The sequence below is a fragment of the Capsicum annuum genome, chromosome 10, assembly GCF_002878395.1.
Source record: "Capsicum annuum cultivar UCD-10X-F1 chromosome 10, UCD10Xv1.1, whole genome shotgun sequence".
NCBI classification, from domain to species: domain Eukaryota; kingdom Viridiplantae; phylum Streptophyta; class Magnoliopsida; order Solanales; family Solanaceae; genus Capsicum; species Capsicum annuum.
In genome coordinates, this window is record NC_061120.1 from 80165192 (window position 1) to 80184567 (window position 19376).

Below are 19376 nucleotides of genomic sequence, written 5' to 3' on the forward strand. Positions count from 1 at the left end.
TTCTCAGGAGCTACTCATTCTTTGACTCAATTAACTTCCAATTCATAAGTACTTAAGTTCCCTACTAGCTCATCCAGAGTCATACCTTCAAGATCCTTATTCTCCTCCCTGATTGCAACCACCTTAACATTTTATTTTTATTTAGGTAATACCCTCAGTACCTTTTCAACTTGTTCTTCTTTAGAAATGACTTTTCCTAAGGAATTTAGCTCATTTGTTAAGGTGGTAAGCCTTGTCTTCATTTCATATAAGGTTTTATTTTCCTTCATTTTGAATGCCTCATACTCGATGAAAAGGAGAGAGATCCTGAATTTTCTTACTTGAGAAGTACCTTCATAAGCATTTACCAGTATATCCTAAATTTGCTTAGCAGTAGTGCAGGTGGATACCCTATTGTATTCATCATGTCCTAGTCCACAGACCAAGATGTTCTGGCCCTTTGCATTTTTCTTCAAATCCAACAAGTCATCAGGAGTAAATTCACTCCTTACTCTCTTAATTTGTTCACCATCAACCGTCTTCATTGAAATAGTGGGACCATTAGTAATCCTGTCTAATAATTCATAATCTTCACCTTGAATGAACATCTCCATCCTTGTTTTACACCAGATAAAGTGGGAACCATCAAAAAGTGGAGGTCTACTAGTTGACTGACCTTCACTGTGACTAGTAGGAGGTACGAAATTCATCATATTGATCTTTTCTTAGGTTCTAGCCTTATTTAAGACAACCAACTCTGATACCACTTGTTATACTACGAGCCCTACCAATTGCCTATCTGTGGAACAAGTAAGTAAATGTGGTTCACAGAATTAAATGCAGAACACAGTGTTTTTATGTGGAAAGCACCCAGCTCAAGAAAGGTGTAAAAAACCACCACCTATACCTCTACAAGATTTAACCCCAACTTTACTATAATACTTGAGCCTCAAAAATCAACAGAATTACAAGACTTCTTATAAACTAGGAATTAAAACTTCTAACTCCTATTACTACAAAAACACAAGTCTCCCCACGATAAGTGTTCCCAAGTCTTCGAGTTCCCCAACTTGAAGACACAACTCCTAACTCAGTTTATAGATTACTGAGACTAGAACAATGAATCATTACAACTCAAAGAACCTACTACACACAGTCTATGACTTGCTAAGTAAGAGACCAGGTTCTTCTTCAAGTATATGAACTGATATGCTGATTGTTGATTCTCTTTTCAGTGCTTGAGTGAGTTATTTTGAATTCCTTTCCTGTATTTAAGGAACCACCTCATAGATTCCTTCAATTGATGTAATCTTCTATGTTCAATAGGACTCTAGATTATTTCCTACTTTTTGTTGTCTCCTCTCTCTTCTTCTTTTGAATGGAATTCTTTTTTCAGTAGGATTCCTCTTTTTTCTCTACAAGACCTCTTGTTCAACTCAATTTCTGCAAGTCTTCTTTTTCAATTCAACTTCTGATGTGATAAATGTAATCCACTTCTATTTGTACGCCAAGTCAACATATCAATAACCTATCTGCAGGTGATCTTACTTAATTCATTAGTAAAGAGTAATTATGAAGTGCTCTTAAACCACTGTTTATAAAACAAATGAAGTGGGGTTATTGAATTGTAACAATCAGTTGGTTTTAATTCAGCGAGTCAATTAAAAAATTGATCTAAGTGCGCAATTTTTATTAAATACGTCAAAGGGCGGATTTAATCAAATCTAAAATTAATGACTCCCTCCATTTCAAAAAGAATGACCTACTTTGACTTGGCACAAAGTTTAAGAAAATAAAGAAGAATTTTAAATCTTGTGGCCATAAATTAGAGTTGTGTCAAATGTGCCAAAATTTCATTTAATCTTGTGGTCCTAAACATGTCATGTGGAAAGTTAAAATTAAAGTATTGCCAACAAAGGAAAGGGGTCATTCTTTTTTAACTGGACTAAAAATAAAAAGGAATGTAGGTCATTCTTTTTTTAAATGGAAGGAGTAATTAGTAGAAAAATAAAAATAAAAGGGCACTTCAATAGAAATGAAGCAGTGCGACTATTTGCTTATAACTAGCTAAGAAATAAAGACTAAAATAAAATGATGCTAGCCATAAAAATGAAACAGTGTGGATAGGAGATAACTTATCCCATCACTAAGATATAAATGTGGGATAAATAGTCTCGATACTAACTAATAATTACAACTAAGCATGGGATAAAATAATCCTTCAGTTTATTCTGAGACTAGATTACCTTATACCTCACACCAAGCGACCCCTAGATTTGACATAATATTATCATGATCATGATACCTGTAAAATAAAATGAAATTGAAAGATATAGTTACAACCAAATTAAATGAGTATTAAATAATAATAAAAACCAAAAAAATGCAGGAACACATCCTTTATTTAGAAACAATGTAACTTTTACAAAATGATGGTTGAGAACAATTATCAAGACATTCATATAAGAGTGGGTTTAATAAGTTTGATACTAATATACAACCTTATATCAACATTCCTCCTTATAACCTACAAAGAACTCCTATAAAGGCAGTGGTCGTGTGATTGGTCCTAGAAATGGTGAATAATATAATTATGCATCTCGCTCATTTCATGACGACGTTGTTAACTAGATTGGAAGTATTCATCATGAAACTATGGAACTTAGACAAGAAATTGATCGGCTAATGGGAATTGTAAATGCTCTACGTTGAGAAAATGAGGCTATTCAATGAGAATTCTAATTTATTAGGTAAAATTTGTTTCAAAACATTGGCGAAAATGACTCCGGACAAAGTTACGACAGACTGTGGTGAATTTATTTTTTGTTTCTTATTGACTATTTCTTCATTTGTATTGTTTGTAGTTATTTTCATTTCATTTCATGTAATTTTCAATTGTTCAATAGAGCAAATTGTGAATGAATTTCAATATGGATTTCCCTTTTCGGGGCTATGATAATCTAAAACTTAAACGAGAGGAATTAGTTTCTTTTTGTTCAATTTTAGAATGTGATTTGTCGCAAGAGATTGTTGCTATCTTAATTGGTTAGTATTCTTAATTACTTCAATTTTGTTTTATAAATGCTAGGTTAGTATGTTGTGTATCTTAGAATCACCAATAATTTAATAGCTTATTAGTCTTAATTCCTTCAACTTAATTTTTTAAATTTATTCTTATCTTGTATCTCTTAGAATTATCGATAATTTAATTGATTATTAGTTTTAGTTACTTCAATCTAATTTATAAAATACTAGCTTAGTATGTTGTGTCTCTTAGAATTACTAATAATTTTTTTTCTTTTTTGCTTCTTCTGAACAATTCATTTTTGCTCTACCATTTAAAGCAATCTTTACAAGATCAAGAATACAAGCAATTTTAGATAGTAAATTGAAAATGAGTAACCAAACAGATATTTCAAGCACTTCAAACCCTCAGTGCTCTTCGAACTCCCTTGCCCACCCATCCTTCATGGCACTTTCAACCCTGAAGATTCTTCAAACACCTCTTGCTCTTATACCTCTAAATATGATTATGCTCCTGCTCCACTTCTATAATTGTATACTCAGGTTCATGAAATCAAAATGAAGGTTGATGCCTTAATTTGATGCATGAAAACTTTTTGTGATTGTATGTTATTATGTTATTTTAATTTGGTCTTATAAATGAAATGGAGAATTTTGTTTCACCTATATTTTGTATTGACCTATGTTGCATAAAATTTTATTTATTAATTCCACGAAAGAACTGAATATAATTAATTCCAAGAAAGAACTGAATGTATTCTGAAAGAAAATTGTTCAAAGTAATGCTAAATTTTCAGAAAATGCAAACCAAATATTTCATTTCATAAACTCCAAAGTAAGTCATACATTTAAAATTTTAGTCGCGTATAAGTTAATAATAATATGAAAACAAACAAGTTATGCATTGATACTTCATCCAAAGACACCAATAATAACAAAATGTTGTTCTAACTTCATTGAAGCAGTGGTGGTGAATTTGGAGGAGAAAAAATATTAATTTTATCCTTTTTAAAGCGATCACACACCCTCTTTAATAGTAATTTCATCCCCTCTCCAGTGGCATTGAGTTGATTCCCCAATAACCCTAGACGATCCTCTGTATTTTTTAACATTTTTTGTAGTTCATCGATTTTTTATCAAATTTGTTCTGTAACATCTTGTATTGCTTCACAAATTTTTTCAGTACACTGAATTAGTACATCAATTTTCTTCTAATAAAAAAAAAATTAGAATTAGTATGTCTACATATAAATAAATAATAGTTAAGAACCCAAATAATAGATAGATAATTTCAATTCATACCTTCATATCTTTAGCTACAAAAACTGGAATGGTTTGATGAATTTAAATGCATCATTCTAAGGTTTAAATAAGTAGATTAAGGATAAAGAGTAGGAATAGTTTTTCCATTTTTAAGAGATAATTAATGTTTAATTTACACCAAGTACACTTAACCAAAGCTAGTTAATTGAGTGAGTAGGTGTAGTCAACAAAAGATGAAATGAGCACTTGAAACCTACCAATTCCTCTCTCATCAAGACTTTGTCCATACCTACTACCTCTTGCAAAAATTGACTGGTTTGATTACTTGATTTATGCTTTCTTTTTTATACAAGATCATTATTATGTTGTGAAGATATTCCTACTAGGAAAATGTTCCCTTTTTTTTTTCAATGTAATACTTTAAATGTAACTAAATAAATTGAACGTTAATATTTAGTTGAAAATAGGGGAAATGATCCCTTTTTCATTATACTTAAACAATTTGCTCGAACATGAAGGAACAAAAGACTTTCATCAATTCACAAATTAAGCCAAAATTACATCCATATCATGCCAAAGTTAAAGAAAAATCAACTTATAACATATTAATATGTACACCCCATTATAATGAACCTCCTAGTTATTTTTCTGATTTGTAGGCATTTCTAGTATTTTGAGCCATTTTACAGCGTCTATAGGTCATTTATGACTTATGAAAACTGTCAATTCAGTTATAAGACAGTCTATTTGAGTTTTAGGCTCACTTTTCTATTTTGGAGCTTTCGTGTTAAGAAATCGATCTCGGACCAAAACTCATAGTAAAGAACCTCTAGTAAGAATTTTGACAGTACCATCAGCTACAGAACACTAATTTTAGGCTAAAGGAACTCATGCTTTGGGGACCAAGGCTTCCATACCTACTTTGGGCTATTGAGGTATTAATGAAAAATAGAACTAGGTGTGGGACTCATATTTAATCAAAACAATCTGGGATGAAAGTTTTGATGGTTTCGTTGAGACTAAAATGTCAAATTTTATATAGTAGTGTCATGACCAGAACCAAGGACTAGTCATTGATAACACTCAAACTACACCTCTCATGTCAGAATGTAAGCGATCGTTGTCAATATATAACCCAACTAGGTTGGGGTCGAATCCCATAGGGAATATGGTGTGAATCTAAGTTGTATGTGTGTTAATCAACTAATAGTTAGTAGTTTCCGGTAAATTGGGGGTTATGAGAATTTAGTAAATAATTGTTGGTCACTTTAGTTTCAATGTTTGTAATCAAGAGTTTATGGAAAACTAAAATTATGTTCACTATGGGTTTTGGTACTTGACAGATGCTAATAGTGATTCAAGATTCTTACGATAGGTAGGAACAATAGATTGACTTTATTGAAGTTATTATTAAATTTCTCTCGACCTACTTAAGCATTTAATTACCTAATACTCTCGGACTTAAGGAATTTATATTCACTGACCAGACTTCCTCTCAGATTAATTAACCTTGTTACAACTTCAATTATTAATGGAAGGTTTGTAGCTTCCAAGTCCCTGTCAATAATTCATTTTCTACTGTAGTTGATTTCTTATCTCAAGCAAATCAAAGAAGGTGCTATCTATCATTCACAACTAATAGACAATAATTAAAATCTCGAAATTATCAAGGAGTCCTATTACCTTTAGAATCTTAAACACTTAGCAACTTTCCAAGACCTAACCCATAGACCCCATAATTCGGGTTAAAGGGATTTAGCCACTCATAATGTAATAATTGATACAACAAGTTGAATTCATAATTTGAAATATAAACTTACAGCAAGATGAATAGAAACAAGTGTTTCTCATATTAGATCAAAGTAGAAATCCCAAAATATTGATGATAATCTCTTCAAAGTTAATGGTTTTGTTCAAGCCAAGAAACTAGAGAAAAAATAACAAAATACGTGTGTTCCAAAATAGGTTCTGCATCCACCCTAGGAAAACCTAAACTATGCTTTAAATACTTCAGCCTAATTATGGAAACAAAATCATAGAGTTCAGTGTTCTTCTCAGATTAGGTGATGACATGCATGACACCTTATCAGAAGGCTGACGACTTATCACAGATGTCATCAGCTCCTTTTCAATTTTGACAATTTCTATGTAAGGTTAATGGTGAATCCTGATGGCTTATCAAAACTATGACGACATATTAGACAATGTCATCTCTTCTCCACCCTGGCTTCCATGTTCAGTCTAAGGCTGATGGCAACTCTGGCGGCTTATCAGAAGTCTGACGGCTTATCACATGTCGACGTCACTTTTTCCAACTAAATCCCATTCTCTGTTTAAGGCTAACGATAAAGATGATAACCTATCAGAGTGATGACGAGTTATCAGGAATATCGTCAGCCACACTTCTCTTCTATTTGCTTTAGATTTCAACTCTTTTACTTCCATCATTGTTGGTTCTCTTGCCTCTTGACTTTCACTACAAAATCAAAGATAAAACAATAAAAAACGACAAAAGTTGCTTAAGACTTTGCAATTATTCTTAGTTAAAAGCCTCAAATGTGTTAGCATATGTTCACACATCAATACCCTCAACTTAAAACAATTGCATATCCCCAAGCAACTAAAACACAACCAGGAGAATACAAAGTACATTCAGCAGTCAACCATCCATATTATCTCAAAACATCTTCACCATCTCTAAGGTTAATAAATTAACAAAAAATTATGTATGTTATTGAAGAGTAACAACGTGACACACAGAAATTAAGATATGGCATCAAATCAGCAACAACAACCATGCATGTATCAAGCTTACACTATCCAAACAAGTTAGCAACTAGCAACGTAACCAGTGTGCTCTTACTATAAAGAAGTCCCATTGCACTTATATGAGACATCACATATGTAACCATGGGGACAATCACAAGACACTCACCCTAAGTATGAAATTCCAATCAATGTATGCCGAATACCATAGGCTTGCCCTTATTTTCATTACCAAGATCTTCAGACAGGTCAGCTGGGATCACTATAGGTCTTCTCTTTGGCTTGTAATGTAAGCTAGGGGATGGTATGATACATGATGATATTTAAAGTGACTAAGCCTCCTTGACACTACACTAGCATTTGGGGTCTCACTCATTTACCTTTTTCTACTCTTCTCTTTTCTTGATCACACTTATTCAGGATGGGTGCGGTTCTTTTCTACAATCACTTCTTTTTTTTCACCACTTTTTTTTGCTATTTTCTATAGCGCCCGGCTTTTTACTCTTTTCTTTTACTCTACCTTTCTTCATACTTATTTTACATCACTCGCCCTTATGATAGCCACCCTCAACTTAAGCTATTTGCCTAAGTCAAGGTGTACAGTGTCCAAGGAGGACCAAAGCCAAAATAGGTTTATTATGATATAAAAATTGGACAGTGATAGGTATCTTAAAAAGAAATAGGCTATTCAGGCTCAAAATAGGGATCAAGGGATATTATGCATACAGGGAAGGTCATTTAGGCTAAAGTGGACTAATATTAAAACACCCTATGATTCTTTTCTAACCCTAATCCTTCAACCTAGGTAAGACTAACCGGGAAAGTTCTGAATCCAATATGCAAAGAAAACTAAGTAAAATCTCACATGCACATAGCACACAAGTATATCACAAGTTACTACTTATTTGGTTCATGCAATTGTTTAGCAATGGTTATTAAGTTACTAGAACTAATACCACACAAAGATGAATAATGGTCACAATTAGATGCAAATCACACAGTTAAAGAATTAGACCACTTGAGAGGTGTTCACAAAATAACAAAACCATGTTAACTACCTCAAGTACTTGTATTTCTCCTAGTCAACTACAAAATGTTACAACAACAACTCACCCTACACCCTCAACTTAAAATCAAAGAAAAACCGAACTAAGGGTTCGGGTATACCTGGAGTAGATCAAGCATGGGGATCACGGGTTGCCTCCCATTTAGCGCCTGATTTAACATCACAGCATGACTCAGGTGTCGTCATTACTTCAGACTTCATTAAGACAGATAGTAGAAGTACTTTTCATTGAGTCTTTTGGACCAATATAAAGTTTGACTCGTTGCCCATTTACCTTGAAGGTGTTGCCGTCTCATTTTCAAGTTCTACTACTCCAGATGAGTAGACTTGACTAAATCTAAATGGGCCTGACCACTTGGATTTAAGATTACCTGGGAATAGTTTAGGTCTTGAATTGAATAGAAGCACCAAGTCACCTTTTTGGAATCCTCATTTCTCAATCCTCTAATCATGATACTTCTTTATATTTTCTTTATATAGGTATGCTTTTTCATATGCCCTGAGATAGAATTCATCCATCTTATTTAGTTGTCCCAGTCTTAGCTCTGTTGCCTCCTTCCAACTCAAATTTAACCTTTTGAGTGCCCATAAAGCCTTGCGCTCTAGCTCGATTGGTAAGTGGAGTACTTTTCCATAGACCAACTGGAATGATGACATGCTAATGGGTGTCTTAAAAGTAGTCCAGTATGCCCACAAGGCATCATCGAGCTTTCGAGACCAGTCCTTCTGACTAACGTTCACCATTTTGGCTAGGTGGCTTTAATCTCTCGATTTGACACCTCCACCTGCCCACTAGTTTGTGGGTGATATAGAGTGGCTACACTATGCTGTTTCATACCATATTTTGCTAAGGAATCTCGAAATACTTTGTTGCAAAAATGAGATTCTCCATCACTTATAATAGTATGTGGTACTCTAAATCGAGAGAAAATGTTCTACTTGAGAAAAACAACAACCCTCTTTCCTTCATTATCAGCCAAGGCAACAGCTTTGACCCATTTCAAGACATAGTCAATAGCAACTAAAATATACTTTATCCCACATGATCTTACCAAAAGGACCCATGAAATCGATGCCCTAGATGTCAAACAATTCCACTTCAAGAATCTTAGTCAAAGACATCTCATGTCTTTTGGAGATTGACCGCTGCCTCTAACATTGGTTGTATTTCAACACAAACTCATGAGTATCCTTGAATAATGTTGGCCAATAGTAGCCACTCTAGAACACCTTCCTAGCCGTTCGGTCACCTGTATGGTGACCTCCAACTGGGGAACCATAGCATGCTTCCAATATACACAATACATCCATTTTTGGCATACACCTCCTTATAATATTACCAGCACATCTCAAAAAAAGATACGGCTCATCCCAGCAGTAATGTGTCACATCATAAAGGAATTTCTTTCTTTGATAGAAAGATTATCCGGAATGACCTCACTCACAACATAATTTCCAAAATCAGTATACCAAGGAAATTTCTCCATAGCAGCAGCCAAGATCTCCTCATCAGGAAATGCATCATTTATCTCTATTTTATCACTAATTGCCTGCTCACCTTCCATTCTAGATAGATGATCCACAACCTGGTTTTCACAACCCTTCCTATCTTTGACTTCAAAGCCAAATTCTTGTAGCAGAAACAACCAACTAATCAACCTTAGTTTTTCATCCTTCTTAGACATCAAATACCTCAAGGTTGTATGGTCAGTATGGACCACCTCCTTGGTCACAAGCAGATAAGCCCTAAATTTCTCAAAAGCATACACTACAGCCAGGAGTTCCTGCTTAGTGACAGTGTAGTTCTTTTGCTCTCCATTCAGTGCTTTGCTATAATAATACATTAGATGAAATAGTTTATCCTTCTTTTATCCTAATATAGCTCCAAGAGCAACACTGCTTGCATCACACATGATCCCAAACAATTTTGACCAGTCTGGTGCAACAATGATAGGGGCCTCAACTAGCTTTTTTTTAAGGCATTCAAATTCCTTCAAGCAATCCTCATCGAAGGAAAACTTCACTTCTTTCTCCAAAAGTTTGACAAATGTATTTGCAACCTTCAAAATGTCTCTTATAAACCTTGGATAAAAACCAACATGTCTAAGAAAACTACACACTCCCTCCACTGAAATGGGAGGTGGTAGTTTCTCAATAACTTCAACCTTGGCTTGATCAAACTCAATCCCTTTTGCTAAAATTTTGTGCCCGAGAATGATGCCCTCCTTTACCCTAAAGTGGCATTTTTCCCAATTAAGGACCAAATTGAATTCAATACCTCATTACATGGCCATACTCAGGTTTGCCAAACACAACTCAAAAGAATCTCCCACCACAGAGAAATCATCCATGAATACCTGTATGGTTTTCTCCACTATATCTGAGAAGATAGACATTATACACCATTGAAAAGTAGCGGATGCATTACATAGCCCAAACAACATCCTCTTAAATGCAAAGGTTCCATATGGACATGTGAATGTCGTCTTCACCTGATATTCAGGAGCAATACAGATCTGGTTATATCCAGAATAACCATCCAAGAAGCAATACCATTGCCTTCCGATCAATCAATCACGCATTTGATCCATAAAAGGCATCGGGTAGTGGTCTTTCAAAGTCCATGAGTTTAGTTTGTAGTAGTTCATAAAAACTCTCCACCCTGGCACAGGCCTGAGTGGAATCAAGTCATTCCTTTCATTTGCAACCACAGTCATGCCCCCTTTTTCTTGGCACATATTGAACTGGGCTCACCCATTTACTGTCAGAAATAGAGTAAACCTCTCCTGCATCTAACCACTTAAAATTTTCCTTCTTAACCATCTCTTACATTGGTGGGTTAAGACGGCGTTGGTGTTTGATAGTTGGAATACAATCTTCCTCAAGTTGTATTTTATGCGTGCAGATGCCAGAGGGAATGCCAATAAGATCTGTGATAGTTCATCCTATTGCTCTCTTGTACCTCTGAAGTACTAAAATAAGTGTTTCTACCTGCTATTCGCCCAAATCAGCTACAATAATAATGGGTAACATGTTTTCGTTGCCCCAAAACACGTACCTTAAATGCCCAGGCAGTTCTTTCAATTCCAACACCAGTGGCTCTTCAATGGATGGCTTAGCCAATATTGTTGGTTGATTAGAAAGATCAAGGTCTACCTTCTTAGGAGCATAAGAGTATGAACCTAATCCTGACAAAGCAAAAATAGTCTCTTCGTACTCCTCAATACCTTCACAATCAAAATTCATCAGACCTGCGGCTAAAGGCTCGACAACAAGTTGCTCCTCTATTGACACCTCCTGTTTATCCTCATAATACACATCAAAAACTAAGAACACTCTTATTTCTTCATGATTTTTCATTGATTTGCACAAATCAAATCACACCACTTTATCATTAATCATGACTAAGAGCTTATTAGCTCTCAAATCAATCAACACACTTTCGGTTGTGAGAAAAGGTCGACCTAAGATTATGGGCACCTCAAAGTCCACCTTATAATCAAGAATAACGAAATCCGTAGGAAATATGAAGCTATCTACCTTTACCAACACATCATACAAAATACCAACAGGTCATTTTACTGACCTATTCGCCATCACGATTCGTATGTCGGTGGGTGTAGGATTTTCCAAACCCATCTTTCTATATATAGCCAGTGGAATCAGATTAATGCTCTCTCCCAAATCACATAATACCTTGTTGAATTCCAAAGACCCAATCATACAAAGAATAGTGGATGCTCCTACTCTGGCTTCTTCTGCACCAACGTACTCATAGAAATAGCGCTACAATGATGGAGATTATCCTCCGGTTTGTAGCTCACCGCTCTTTCCTTATTCATAAGGTCCTTTATGAATTTAGTATACCCTGGCATTTGCTCTAGTACCTCCTCCAAAGGCACATTCACTGTCAATTGTTTGAGCATTGCCATGAATTTACTGAATTTTGCATCATCAGTTTTTTCTTCAATAATTGAGAAATGGAGGTGGTGGTATTCGGAGAGTTTTCACAACTACCTCCTTCTTCTTCTCTTTCCCTTTTTCTGGAGCATCATCAGAACCATCCATCTTCTCAGAATCCACTAAACCACCTTCGTCTGGTTCATTATCAACTACTTCATCAACTATATTTTTTGCCATAGAAGGGCCAGGTAATATCTTACCACTTCTAGTGGTAATTGCCATCCATGAGCCATCATTCCACGGATTCTGGACTCTATCACTAGGTAATCTTCCACTCTTCCTCTGATTCAGTCCTACGGAGAATTGGCTTATTTGTTATTCCAGATGCTTGATCGAAGTGAAGTACGAGTTTACCGACTGACTAATAGATGACAGATCGGTATTCATGGTAGTCACACCTAAGTTAGTAGCCTCCACTCCCTTAAATAATTTAGCCATCATGTCCTTCATGGATATTTTTCAGAACTTGTTATAGCAGCCTCACAATTTCTAGGAGAAACATATAGCCCGCTCCTATGATTATTGCACCTCCAATTTCACTGCTCCTGATTCTTATATCCAGGCTTGTCATAATAATTACGACCTTGATTCCCTTGGTTATTACCTCGGAAACCCCCTGATTATTAACATAATTTTCCTCTTTTTATGGATTAGCATCAACTCTATTCTTAGATCCCACAGCTTTCACCTTCTCAGTTTTGCCTGATAGCAAGTTCTTAGTTAGCAAGTCCATCTGCGGTTTTAGGTGAGCTATTTCTTGGTCACGCTTTTCATCTCTTCTGCGTTGTTCCGCAGTCATACCCACAGAAACCATGGGGCTTGATACTACAGAGTCTCTGGTATGCCATGCCTGACTTTATTTGGTCATCTTCTCTAGTATTTCTGAAGCTTCTGGGAATGTAAGATCAACAAACGAACCACTAATAGCATTATCTATAATTGGTTTTATCACAGAGTTAAGATCCCTGTACAAAGTCTCCATCGGGTGTATGTCCATCATATTGTGGTTTGGACACTGTGTCAGCTTCTTTTTTAACCTCTCCCAGGTTTTATGAAAAGCTTCGGTCGGGAGCTGTCTAAAGTTACTGATCTCATCCCTCAATTGTACCCTCCTGGAGGGTGGAAAGAACCATTCTAGGAATGTATCTTTAAACTATCTCCAGTTGGTTATGGAATCGAGCGTCAGCTTATTTAACCATAATGTTGCCTCCCCAGATAGAGACAACAGAAATAATTTAAAACGGATAGCATTCTGACCCACTCCTGGGTTATCTAAAGATTTACAGATGGTGAAAAAGTTCACCAGATGCAAGTTTGGGTCATCCGCAGGAAGGACACCAAATAACCCCTTCAGATTGAGGAGTTGAATCATAGTACTCGTAATGTTAAATTTAGCCGCAGGAGCTAACTGTGGAGGAATAATTGGACACGTTGCACCTGCTCCATCCATTCCATCATCATCATCATTGAGGTAATACTGGACCGGCTGGAAATCTTTCCTTCCTCGGAACAGACAGTTCCTGATGGCTTTATGATGTACTGGTGCAGCTATTTCTTCTGCACACCTTGGATTACCAGGGTTTAGCAACTCCTCGTCTCCCAAAACTTCATCCTCAGGATTTGGATGCCGTACTCGTTGACTGATATTTTGCACATTCACCAGAGCTCTAGCTAAGGCTACTAACCTATCAGCCTCCTACTGGTCTACCATTTTTTCGATTAGTTGCGATTCCGGATTAAATAGTAATAATGGTTCTCCGAAACTTCTGGTTCTTGGCATACACCACAAAAGTCCTTCGGAAAACAAAAATAACAAATAAATGTAAAACTAGGAAACTTGACTAACAGTCAATTAGCGCACACAAACTTCAATTTACAACCCTATTCCCCAACAATAGGGCCATTTTTAATAATGCTCAAACTACACCTCTCATGTGAGAATTTAAGCGATCGTTTTCAATATATAACCCAACTAGTTTGGGGTCGAATCCCACAGGGAATATGGTGTGAATCTGAGTTGTATGCAAGTTAATCAACTGATATTTAGTAGTTTTCGATAAATTGGAGATTATGAGAATTTAGCAAATAATTGTTGGTCACTTTAGTTTCAGTGTTTGTAATCAAGAGTTTATGGAAAACCAGAATTATGTTCACTATGGGTATTTGTACTTGACAGTTACTAATAGTGATTCAAGATTCTCATGATAGGTAGGAACAACAGATTGTCTTTATCAAAGTTATGCCTAAATATCTCTCGACCTACTTAAGCATTTAATTACCTACTACTCTCAGACTTAGGGAATTTATATTCACTGACTAGACTTCTTATCAGGTTATTTAACCTTGTTACATCATCAATTATTAAATGGAAGGCTGGTAGCTTCCAAGTCCCTGTAAATAATTCACTTCCTACTATAGTTGATTTCTTATCTCAAGCAAATCAAAGCAGGTGCTATCTATCATTTTCAACCAATAGACAAGAATTAAAACCTCGGAATTATCAAGGAGTACTATTACCTTTAGAATCTTGAACATATAGAAACTTACCAAGACCTAAACCATAGATCCCATAATTCGGGTTAAAGGGATTTAGCCACTCATAATGTAATAATCCATGCAACAAGTTGAATTCATAATTTGAAAGATAAACTTACAGTAAAATGAATAGCAACAAGTGTTTCTCAGATTAGATCAAAGTAGAAATCCCAAAATATTGGTGATAATCTCTTCAAAGTTAATTGTTTTGTTGAAGCCAAGAAACTAGAGAGAAAATAACATAATACGTGTGTTCCAAAATATGTTCCGCATCCTCCCTAGAAATCCCTAAACTATGCTTTAAATACTTCAGACTAATTATGGAAACAAAATCAGAGAGTTCATTGTTCTTGTCGGATTAGGTGACGACATATGTGATGCCTTATCAGGAGGCTGACGACTTATCATGAATGTTGTCAGCTCCTCTTAAAATTTTACAATTTTTGCTTAAGGCTGACGGTGAATCCTTACGGCTTATCAAAACTGTGATAACATATCTGACAATGTCGTTACTTCTCCACCTCAGCTCCCATGTTCTGTGTAAGGCTGATGGAGACTCTAACGGGTTTTAACAAGGCTGACGGCTTATCACATGTTGTCGTCACTTCTTCTAACTGAATCCCATTCTCTATTTAAGACTGACAATGAAGCTGATAACCTATCAGAGTGCTGACGACTTATCAAGAATGTCGTGAGCCATACTTCTCTTCTATTTGCTTCAGATTTCAACTCTTTTACTTCCATCATTGTTGGTTCTCTTGCCTCTTGACTTCCACTGCAAAATCAAAGATAAAACAATCAAAAATGACAAAAGTAGCTTAAGACTTTGCAATTATTCTCAGTTAAAAGCCTCAAATATGTTAGCATATGCTCACACATCAGCCGTGACGGGCATCTCAAGTCTATCGAGGATAGGAGACCACCCCCATTTTCTAGTCAACAGAACACAACACATAATAACATGGACCAAAGTCTGAGCATATAACAAGATAATGTAACATGAGATCAAAGATTTTTTGTTGTATCAATAACCACCAATCAGCATCGATACCAAACCCATCTACCAACATAACACCTAAGTCCACAGTATCCACAAAGCCTCTAATAAAATTGAATACCAATAAATTATTGGGACATGCCCCCGACCATAGCTAAAAACAAGTCTGAAATAAGGTTTAAGACATAAGAAACCAAAACATGAAATGAAATCTTCCGAAGGATGAAAGCTCACCATTCAAGTCAATTGACCACCTTGAAGGAAACCCTAGGTTTTGCTTTACTCAAGAGCCATAAGAGTTTTCGAGAGAGTTTAGAGTGTTTGATTGGTTGCATATAGGTTAATGAAGGTCCAAAAAGGTATTTTACATCATGGGGTTCTAAGGAGTTATAAGGGAAAATGTCCATATTACCCCTAACTTAAACTGTATTAATTACCTAAAGAAGGATATGACCATCCCTCCACCTACGTATCCTAGGGTACAAGTGGTACGCAAAACTCATACCCCAAGCAGAATCTCAATCCCCACACTGACCAACCTACGACCCCAAAGTCCCACTCGTACCCAATCATATGATTGGTAACAATGAACTATTCCTTAGACAAAATTAAGAAGGGTTGACACTGTCCAACATATGAGTTCGATTATACCACTCGTATCCTATCTCACAATCCATGGTGAGCCACTCATACTCAGATCTAAGTTAAGTTTCTAAGTTTTAAATTACGTGAAGTAAAACCCTACCATACGACCCATCACCTACCATACGACTTGAACCAACATAAGTTATACCCATTCTAGAAAATCAACTACCCAACATCACCTAACACTGGACTATATACGACTGGAGCAAAATACCCGTACCATACCATATGACTATTACCATACCATATGACTATTACCCTAATTCGTATGATGTCCAAATGCTAAAAACCCAGGAAAAATACTAAGGATCAAAACCCAGGGCATTATAGTCTCCCCTACTAGGATCATTCATCCCCTAATGACGGACAAGGTAGTACAAGCATGAGTTACACCCCAACATAAACATTCCAACTTTAACTAAGCTAGAAAACAAAAATGCAAGGAAATTAACATTACTTTAAACAAGTTAGAAAACAAAGATATGATCAAGAACACAAAACTTCTGCACCAATATGCCAAAAACAAATATGGATACTTAGACTTCATGTCTTCTTCCGCTTCCCAATTAGCTTCTTCCACCTTGTGGTTCCACCATAGACCTTTAACTGAAGCTACATCCTTGGTCCGTGGTTGATGAACCTGTCGATCCAAAATCTCCATCGGGATCTCTTCATAAGACAGAGAATTTGAGATACCAAAACCTTCTAAAGAAACAACTGATGAAAGATCACCTATATACTTTCTCAACATAGAGACATGGAATACTGGATGAATGGTGCTCAAATTAGAAGGCAACTCCAATTCATATGCAATATTACCAACCTCCTTAAAACTGAATAAATACCAAAATACCGGAGACTAAGCTTCCCATTTTCCCAAACCGCATTACTTCCTTCGTGGGAGACATCTTTAGGAACACTCTATCCCCAATGTCAAACTCTAGGTCCCTACGTCATACATCCGCATAGGACTTTTGATGACTTTCGGAAGCTTTAAGCCTATCTCAAATCACTTTTACCTTCTTCATATCTTTGTAAACCAAATTCGGACCAAACATATTCGCCTCACCTACCTCAAACGACCCAATAGGTGATCTACACCTCCTACTATACAATGCCTCAAAAGGGTCCATCCCAAAGCTAGAATGATAGTTATTGTTGTAAGTAAACTCTACAAGTGGAAGATGTTTAACCCAAAAAGCACCAAAATCAATCACACATGCACAAAGCATATCTTCCAATGTCTGAATAGTCCTTTCTGCTTGCCCTTACATCTGTGGGTGAAAAGTAGTACTCAGACTAACCTTAGTACCCAACCCCTTCTGAAACGAGCAACAAAAGTGAGATAAAAATTACATACCACAATCAGAGATAATCAAAATAGGTAACCTATACAGCTTTATAATCTCATGAAGATACACCCTCACATAATCCTCAGTGGAAAAGTTAGTTCTTACTGGAAAGAAGTGAGTCGACTTTGTCATCCTATCCGCGATGACCCAAACTGAAGCAAATTAGTTTAGATATCGAGTAACACCGGTAACAAAAGCTATGTTGATCACCTCTCATTTCTATTCCAGCAATTCAATCTCCTGATACAAGCCTCCAGGCATCATGTGCTCTACTTTCACTTGATGATACACTAAACACTTGGCTACAAAATTAGCCACATCCTTCTTTATACCATTCCATAAATATATCTCTTTCATATTATGACACATTTTCATCAAATCGGGCTGAACAACATAGTTCGATTCATGCACCTCAGCCAATACCTATTCTCACAAACCTTCAACATTACGAACATATAACTTCCCTTGGTACCGTAAGGTACCATCACCACTGATCCCAAATACCATTACCATTTGCCCACCTACATCACTCTTGATTTTCATCAAGACAGGATCTAGCATTTGTTTCTTTTTTATCTATGCACCAAAAGACGACCGAGCTACTTTCTATACAAACACACCACCATTCTCGAAGTCCAAAAGGCGAACTCCAAGATTATCCAAGCGAAGGGTATCCTTCACTAACTCTCACCACTCCTTATCCATATTAGCTAAACTCCCCATGGATAAACTGCTAAGAGCGTCAATAACAATGTTAACCTTACCTGGATGATAGTAAATACTCATGTCATAGTCCTTGAAAAGCTCAAGGTATCTTATCTGCCTGAGGTTAAGATCCTTCTTAGCGAACACATACTGTAGACTCTTATGATCAGAAAAGATGCCCACGTCCACTCCATACAAATAGTGCCACCAAATTTCTGAAACAAAAACCACATCTAACAATTCCAGATCATGAGTTGGATAATTCCTCTAATACACTTTCAACTGCCTAGAAGAATAGGCAATCACCTTACATGCTACATCAAAATACCACCATCCCCCTTTGTAGATCCACTATGATCCCCTCACTAGAAATAGTATGACCTAAAAAAGTAACAGTGTCAAACCAAAACTCACATTTAGAGAATTTGGCATGCAATTGTTGCTTTTTCAAGGTCTGCAACACAACACGAAGGTGATTGGCATGATCCACCTCTCTCTTAGAACATACCAGGATATCATCAATGAACACGATGACAAAAAAATCCAAAAACTTATGGAATACCCTGTTCATCAAATTCAATAATATCGTCGGGGCATTAGTAAAACCAAATGACATAACTATGAACTCAAAGTGCCCATACCAGGTATGGAAAGCTATTTTAGGGATATGCACCTCCCTAATCTTAAGTTGGTGATACCAGACCAAATTCTATCTTAGAAAAGAATTGGGCAGATTGCAACTGATCAAAGAAGTCATCTATCCTTGCAAGAGGGTACTTGTTCTTAACCATTACCTTATTCAACTATTGATAATCAATGCACATCCGAAGAGAACCATCCATCATATGCATGAATAACACTGGTGCACCGCACGGGGTCACACTAGGATGGATGAAACCCTTGTCTAAGAGATCCTTAAGTTGCTTCTTGAATACCCTCAACTCAATCGGAGCCATTCTATAAGGAGGAATAGATATTGAACGAGTATCTATGGTCAAATTATACCAAACTCAATCTCCCTATCCAAAGGAACACTAGGAAGATTATCCAAAAAGACCTCAAAAAACTCATTCACCACCAG